Here is a 9,493-nt window from a genome sequence, read left to right as displayed (position 1 = left end):
AAAATGGATTTGCATGTTTTAAACATGTTAAAGATGCAAATCACCGATGGATCCAAAGCTTTTGAAGCGAAAAGTAAACGCTCATTAAATTCTCAAGTGAACATGCGATCGGATATTTACCCGAGTCAAACAAGCCATTATTTTGCCCATCTACAAAAGGCTGACCCAACGATCATGGATGATTTTAAAGTGATTTATCATGCGTAACGGGCTATGTTACCCTAAGAAATGACCTATGGATTGGGAGCCAAGACTCAGTTAAAAATCCCTGCCTCCCACTTTTTCCCGACGATTGCAAAACCTGATATATAAAAACTAAGAAGAGCTTACAATCCCTAAAAATTACAGAAACTCTTTGGAATTATCTTTCTCTACATTTGTGCATTGAGAATTTCCATTCTACATGTACTCTTTTTTCTTAAAACAAAACTTTGAATTTTCGCTCTCCCTTCATCCCGTAAACCGAAAGGCAAATAGATCACAAGAAAATGAAAATTTTGGAGTTCAAGTACGCAAAAAATTTAAAACAATAACAAATGTAAGTAAAGAAAATTTACTCACAAACCACAAATGAACACAAAAGTTTTTTTGTCCAAGTTTGGGAAATTCTACTAGTTCAACCCCAACAGCTTGGAATTTTATAAGAAAGAGATTTCCTCCACACATGCATAAAAAATGGATTTGCATGTTTTAAACACGTTAAAGATGCAAATCACCTACGGAGCCAAATCTTTTTCAGGAGAATAAAAAACGCTCATTAAATTCTCAACTAAACGTGCGGTGGGATATTTACCCGAGTCAAACAAGCCATTATTTTGCCCATCTACAAAAAGCTGACCCAACGATCATGGATGATTGTAAAGTGATTTATCATGCGTAACGGGATAGATTACCCTAAGAAATGACCTATGGATTGGGAGTCAAGACTCAGTTAAAAATCCCTGCCTCCCACTTTTTCTCGACGATTGCAAAACCTGATATATAAAAACTAAGAAGAGCTTACAATCCCTAAAAATTATAGAAACTCTTTGGAATTATCTTTCTCTACATTTGTGCATTGAGCATTTCCATTCTACATGTACTCTTTTTTCTTAAAACAAAACTTTGAATTTTCGCTCTCCCTTCATCCCGTAAACCAAAAGGCAAATAGATCACTAGAAAATGAAAATTTTGGAGTTCAAGTACGCGAAAAATTTAAAACTATAAAAAATGTAAGTAATGAAAATTTCTTCACACACCACTAATGAACACAAAAGTTTTGTTGTCCAAGTTTGGAAAATTCCACTAGTTCAACCCAACCAGCTTGTAATTTTATAGGAAAGAGATTTCCTCCACACATGCTTTAAAAACGGATATGCACGTTTTAAACATGTTAATGATACAAATCACGTGTGGATCCAAAGCTTTTGAAGAGAATAACAAACGCTCATTAAATTCTCAAGTGAACTTGCGGGGGGATATTACCCGAGTCAAACAAGCCATTATTTTGCCCATCTACAAAAGGCTGACCCAACGATCATGGATGATTGTAAAGTGATTTATCATGCGTAACGGGCTATATTTCCCTAAGAAATGACTTATGGATTGGGAGTCAAGACTCAGTTAAAAATCACTGCCGCCCCCTTTTTCCAGACGATTGTAAAACCTGATATATAAAAACTAAGAAGAGCTTACAATCCCTAAAAATTACTGAAACTCTTTGGAATTATATTGCTCTACATTTGTGCATTGTGCATTTCCATTCTACATGTACTCTTTTTTCTTAAAACAAAACTTTGAGTTTTCGGTCTCCCATCATCCCGTAAACCAAAAAGGCAAATAGATCACAACAAAATGAAAATTTTGGAGTTCAAGTACGGAAAAAATTTAAAACAATAAAAAATGTAAGTAAAGAAAATTTATTCACACACCACAAATGAACACAAAAGTTTTGTTGTCCAAGTTTGGGAAATTCCACTAGTTCAACCCCAACAGCTTGGAATTTTATAAGAAAGATATTTCCTCCACACATGCATAAAAAATCGATTTGCTTGTTTTAAACATGTTAAAGATGCAAATCACCTATGGAGCCAAAGCTTTTAAAGAGAATAACAAACGCTCATTAAATTCTCAACTGAACGTGCGGTGGATATTTACCTGAGTCAAACAAACCTTTATTTTGCCCATCTAAAAAAACTGACCCAACGATCATGGATGATTGTAAATTGATTTATCATGCGTAACGGGCTAAATTACCCTAAGAAATAACTCTTGGATTGGGAGTCAAGACTTAGTTGAAAATCCCTGCCTCCCCCTTTTTCCCGAAGGTTGCAAATCCTGATATATAAAAAGTAAGAAGAGCTTACAATCCCTATAAATTACAGAAACTTTTTGGAATTATCTCGCTCTTCATTTCTATACAGTGCATTTTCATTTTAGATGTACACTTTTTTCATAAATCAAAACTTTGCGTTTTCGCTCTCCCTTCATCACCTAAACCAAAAAGGCAAATAGATCAGTACAAAATGAAAATTTTAGAGTTCATGTACAGAAAAAAATTTAAAACAATAACAAATGTAACTAAAAAAAATATATTCACACACCACAAATGAACACAAAAGTTTTTTTGTCCAAGTTTCCGAAATTCCACTAGTTCAACCCCAACAACTTGAAATTTTATAAGAAAGAGATTTCCTCCACACATGCATAAAAAATGGATTTGCATGTTTTAAACATGTTAAAGATGCAAATCACCTATGGATCCAAAGCTTTCGAAGAGAATAACAAACTCTCATTAAATTCTCAACTGAACGTGCGGTGGGATATTTTCCCGAGTCAGACAAGCCATTATTTTGCCCATCTTCAAAAAGCTGACCCAACGATCATGGATGACTGTAAAGTGATTTATCATGCATAACGGGCTATATTACCCTGAGAAATGACTTATGGGTTGGGAGTCAAGACTTTGTTAAAAATCCCTGCCTCCCCCTTTTTCCCGACGATTGCAAAACCTGATATATAAAAACTATGAAGACCTTACAATCCCTAAAAATTACAGAAACTCCTTGGAATTATCTCGCTCTACATTTGTGGATTGTGCATTTCCATTCTACATGTACTCTTTTTTCTTAATACAAAACGTTGAGTTTTCGTTCCCCCTTCATCCCGTAAAATGAAATAGGAAAATAGATCACAACAAAATTAAAATTTTGGAGTTCAAGTACGGAAAAAATTTAAAACAATAACAAATGTAAGTAAATAAAATTTATTCACACACCTCAAATGAACACAAGTTTTGTTGTCCAAGTATAGGAAATTCCACTAATTCAACCCCAATAGCTTAGAATTTTAAAGGAAAGACATTTCCTCCACACATGCTTTAAAAATGGATATGCATGTTTTAAACATATTAAGAATGCGAATCACCTGTGGATCCAAAGCTTTTTAAGAGAATAACAAACGCTCATTAAATTCTCAAGTGAACGTGCGGTGGGATATTTACCCGAGTCAAACAACGTATTATTTTGCCCATCTACAAAAAGCTGACCCAACGATCATGGATGATTGTAAAGTGATTTATCATGCGTAACGGGCTATATTACCCTAAGAAATGACTCTTGGATTGGCAGTCAAGACTCAGTTAAAAATCCCTGCCTCCCACTTTTTCCCGATGATTGCGAAACCTGATTTATAAAAACTAAGAAGAGCTTACAATCCCTAAAAAATACAGAAACTCTTTGGAATTATCTCGCTCTACATTTGTGCACTGTGCATTTTCATTTTAGATATACACTTTTTTCATAAATCAAAACTTTGAGTTTTCGCTCTCCCTTCATCACGTAAACCAAAAAGGCAAATAGATCAGTACAAAATGAAAATTTTAGAGTTCATGTACGGAAAAAAATTTAAAACAATAACAAATGTTAGTAAAGAAAATTTATTCACATACCACAAATGAACACAAAAGTTTTTTTGTCCAAGTTTGGGAAATTCCACTAGTTCAACCCCAACAGCTTGGAATTTTATAAGAAAGAGATTTCCTCCACCCATGCATAAAAAATGGATTTGCATGTTTTAAACATGTTAAAGTTGCAAATCACCTATGGAGCCAAAGCTTTTGAAGAGAATAACAAACGCTCATTAACTTCTCAAGTGAATGTGCGGTGGGATATTTACCCGAGTCAAACAAGCCATTATTTTGCCCATCTACAAAAAGCTGACCCAACGATCATGGATGATTGTAAAGTGATTTATCATGCGTAACGAGCTATATTACCCTAAGAAATGACTTATGGATTTGGACTCAAGACTTAGTTAAAAATCCCTACCTCCCCCTTTTTCCTAACAATTGCAAAACCTGAAATACAAAAACGAAGAAGAGCTTACAATCCCTAAAAATTACAGAGACTCTTGGATATATCTCGCACTACATTTGTGCATTGTGCATTTCCATTCTACATGTACTCTTTTTTTTTAAAACAAAACTTTGAGTTTTCGCTCTCCCTTCATGCCGTAAACGAAAAAGGCAAATAGATCACAACAAAATGAAAATTTTGGAGTTCAAGTACGGAAAAAATTTGAAACAATAACAAATGTAAGTAAAGAAAATTTATTCACACACCACAAATGAACACAAAAGTTTTGTTGTCCAAGTTTGGGAAATTCCACTAGTTCAACCCCAACAACTTGGAATTTTATAAGAAAGAGATTTCCTGCACACATGCTTAAAAAATGGATTTGCATGTTTTAAACATGTTAAAGATGAAAATCACCTATGGATCCAAAGCTTTTTAAGAGAATAACAAACGCTCATTAAATTCTCAATTGAACGTGCGGTGGGATATTTTCCCGAGTCAAACAAGCCATTATTTTACCCATCTACAAAAAGCTTACCCAATGATCATGGATGATTGTAAAAAAATTTATCATGTGTAATGGGCTATATTACCCTAAGAAATGACTTATGGATTGGGAGTCAAGACTCAGTTAAAAATCCCTGCCTCCCCCTTTTTCCCGATGATTGCAAAACCTGATATATAAAAACTAAGAAGAGCTTACAATCCCTAAAAATTACAGAAATTTTTGGAATTATCTCGCTCTACATTTGTGCACTGTGCATTTTCATTTTAGATGTACACTTTTTTCATAAATGAAAACTTTGAGTTTTCACTCTCCCTTCATCACGTAAACCAAAAAGGCAAATAGATCAGTACAAAATGAAAGTCTTAAAGTTCATGTACGTAAAAAAATTTAAAACAATAACAAATGTAAGTAAAGAAAATTTATTCACACACCAAAAATGAACACGAAAGTTTTTTTGTCAAAGTTTGGGAAATTCCACTAGTTCAACCCCAACAACTTCGAATTTGATAAGAAAGAGATTTCCTCCACCCATGCATAAAAAATGGATTTGCATGTTTTAAACACGTTAAAGTTTCAAATCACCTATGGAGCCAAATCTTTTGAAGAGAATAACAAACGCTCATTAAATTCTCAAGTGAATGTGCGGTGGGATATTTACCCGAGTCAAACAAGCCATTATTTTGCCCATCTACAAAAAGCTGACCCAACGATCATGGATGATTGTAAAGTGATTTATCATGCATAACGGGCTATATTACCCTAAGAAATGACTTATGGATTTGGAGTCAAGACTCAGTTAAAAATCCCTGCCTCCCTCTTTTTCCCGACAATTGCAAAACCTAATATATAAAAACAAAGAAGAGCTTACAATCCCTAAAAATTACAGAAACTCTTTGGAATTATCTCTCTCTACATTTGTGCATTGTGCATTTCCATTCTACAAGTACCCTTTTTTCTTCAAAAAAAACTTTGAGTTCTCGTTCTCCCTTCATCCCGTAAACCAAAAAGGCAAATAGATCACTACAAAATGAAAATTTTCGAGTTCATGTACGGAAAAAAATTTAAAAAAATAACAAATGTATCATAAGAAAAATTATTCACACAACACAAATGAACCCAAAAGTTTTTTTGTCCATGTTTGGGAAATTCCACTAGTTCAACCCCAACAGCTTGGAATTTTATAAGAAAGAGATTTCTTCCACACATGCTTAAAAAAAGGATTTGCATGTTTTAAACATGTTAAAGATGCAAATCACCGATGGATCCAAAGTTTTGAAGATAAAAAGAAACGCTCATTAAATTCTCAAGTGAACGTGCGGTGGGATATTTACCCGAGTCAAACAAGCCATTATTTTGCCCATCTACAAAATGCTGACCCAACGATCATGGATGATTGTAAAGTGATTTATCATGCGTAACGGGCTATATTACCCTAAGAAAAGACTTATGGATTGGGAGTCAAGACTCAGTTAAAAATCCCTGCCTCCCACTTTTTCCGGACGATTGCAAAACCTGATATATAAAAACTAAGAAGAGCTTACAATCCCTAAAAATTACAGAAACTCTTGGAATTATCTCGCTCTACATTTGTGCATTGTGCATTTCCCTTCTACATGTACTCTTTTTCCTTAAAACAAAACTTTGAGTTTCGCTCTCCCTTCATCCCGTAAACGAAAAAGGCAAATAGATCACAACAAAATGAAAATTTTGGAGTTCAAGTACGGAAAAAATTTAAAACAATAACAAATGTAAGTAAAGAAAATTTATTCACACACCACAAATGAACACAAAAGTTTCGTTGTCCAAGTTTGGGAAATTCCACTAGTTCAACCCCAACAGCTTGGAATTTTACAGGAAAGAGATTTCCTCCACACATGCTTTCAAAATGGATATGTATGTTTTAAACATGTAAAAATGCAAATCACCGATGGATCCAAAGCTTTTGAAGAGAATAATAAACGCTCATTAAATTCACAACTGAACGTGCGGTGGGATTTTTTCCAGAGTCAAACAAGCCATTATTTTGCCCATCGACAAAAAGTTGACCCAACGATCATGGATGATTGTAAATTGATTTATCATGCATAACAGGCTATATTACCCTAAGAAACGACTTATGAATTGGGAGTCAAGACTCAGTTAAAAATCCCTGCCTCCCCCTTTTTCCCGACGATTGCAAAACCTGTTATATAAAAGCTAAGAAGAGCTTACAATCCCTAAAAATTACAGACACTCTTTGGAATTATCTCTCTCTAAATTTGTGCACTGTGAATTTTCATTCTAGATGTACACCTTTTTCATAAATCAAAACTTTGAGTTTTCGCTCTCCCTTCATCCCATAAACCAAAAAGGCAAATAGATCACTACAAAATGAAAATTTTAGAGTTCATGTACGGAAAAAAATTTAAAACAATAACAAATATAAGTAAAGAAAATTTATTCACACACCACAAATGAACACAAAAGTTTTTTTGTCCAAGTTTTGGAAATTCCACTAGTTCAACCCCAACAGCTTGGAATTTTATAAGAAAGAGATTTCCTACACACATGCTTAAAAATTGGATTTGCATGTTTTAAACATGTTAAAGATGCAAATCACCTATGGATCCAAAGCTTTTGAAGAGAATAAGAAACGCTCATTAAATTCTCAACTGCACGTGCGGTGGGATATTTTCCCGAGTCAAACACGCCATTATTTTGCCCATCTAAAAAAACCTTCCCCAACGATCATGGATGATTGTAAATTGATTTATCATGCGTAACGGGCTATATTACTCTAAGAAATGACTTATGGAATGGGAGTCAAGACTCAGTTAAAAATCCCTGCCTCCCCCTTTTTCCCGACGATTGCAAAACCTAATATATAAAAACTAAGAAGAGCTTACAATCCCTAAAAATTACAGAAATTCTTTGGAATTATCTCTCTTTACATTTGTGCATTGTGCTTTTCCATTCTACATGTACTCTTGTTTCTTAAAACAAAACTTTGAATTTTCGCTCTCCCTTCATCCCGTAAACCAAAAAGGGAAATAGATCACAATAAAATGAAAATTTTGGAGTTCAAGTACGGAAAAAATTTAAAACAATAACAATTGTAAGTAAAGAAAATTTATTCACACACCAAAAATTAACACAAAAGTTTTGTTGGCCTGGTTTGGGAAATTCCACTAGTTCAACCCCAACAGCTTGGAATTTTACAGGAAAGAGATTTCCTCCACACATGCTTTAAAAAGGATATGCATGTTTTAAACATGTTAAAAATACAAATAGCCTATGGATCCAAAGGTTTTGAAGAGAATAACAAACGCTCATTATATTCTCAACTGACCGTGCGGTGGATATTTACCCGAGTCAAACAAGCCATTATTTTGCCCTTCTACAAAAAGCTGACCCAACGATCATGGATGATTGTAAAGTGATTTATCATGCGTAACGGGCTATATTACCCAAAGAAATGACTTATGGATTGGGAGTCAAGACTCAATTAAAAATCCCTGCCTCCCACTTTTTCCTGACGATTGCAAAACATGGTATATAAAAACTAAGAAGAGCTTACAATCCCTAAAAATTCCAGAAACTCTTTGGAATTATCTCTCTCTACATTTGTGCATTGAGCATTTGCATTCTACATGTACTCTTTTTTCTTAAAACAAAACTTTGAGTTTTCGCTCTCCCTTCATCTCGTAAACCAAAACGGCAAATAGATCACAACAAAATGAAAATTTTGGAGTTGAAGTACGCAAAAAAATTAAAACAATAACAAATGTAAGTAAAAAAAATTTATTCACACAACACAAATGAACACAAAATTTTTGTTGTCCAAGTTTGGGAAATTCCACTAGTTCAACCCAACCAGCTTGGAATTTTATAGGAAAGTGATTTCCTCCACACATGCTTTCAAAATGGATATGCATGTTTTAAACATGTTAATGATGCAAATCACCGATGGATCCAAAGCTTTTGAACAGAATAACAAACGCTCATTAAATTCTCAACTGAACGTGAAGTGGATATTTACCCGAGTCAAACAAGCCATTATTTTGCCCATCTACAAAAAGCTGACCCAACGATGATGGATGATTGTAAAGTGATTTATCATGCGTAACGGGCTATATTACCCTAAGAAATGACTTGTGGATTGGGAGTCAAGACTCAGTTAAAAATCCCTACCTCCCCCTTTTTCCCAACGATTGCAAAACCTGATATATAAAAACTAAGAAGAGCTTACAATCCTAAAAAATTACAGAAACTCTACGGAATTATCGCGCTCTACATTTCTGCACTGTGCATTTTCATTTTAGATGTACACTTTTTTCATAAATCAAAACTTTGAGTTTTCGCTCTCCCTTCATCACGTAAACCAAAAAGGCAAATAGATCAGTACAAAATGAAAATGTTAGAGTTTATGTACGGAAAAAAATTTAAAACAATAACAAATGTAAGTAAAGAAAATTTATTCACACACCACAAATGAACACAAAAGTTTTTTTGTCCATGTTTGGGAAATTCCACTAGATCAACCTCAACAGCTTGGAATTTTACAGGAAAGAGATTTCTTCCACACATGCTTTAAAAATCGATATGCATGTTTTAAACATGTTAAAAGTGCAAATCACCTATGGATCCAAATCTTTTGAAGAGAATAGCAAAC

Source organism: Aristolochia californica, unplaced genomic scaffold, assembly GCF_029961685.1.
Source record: "Aristolochia californica isolate CCGP_79_NKW_82.1479 unplaced genomic scaffold, dmAriCali1.0.hap1 SCAF_1, whole genome shotgun sequence".
In the NCBI taxonomy this organism is placed as follows: Eukaryota; Viridiplantae; Streptophyta; class Magnoliopsida; order Piperales; family Aristolochiaceae; genus Aristolochia; species Aristolochia californica.
Note: the sequence above shows the minus strand (reverse complement) of the source record.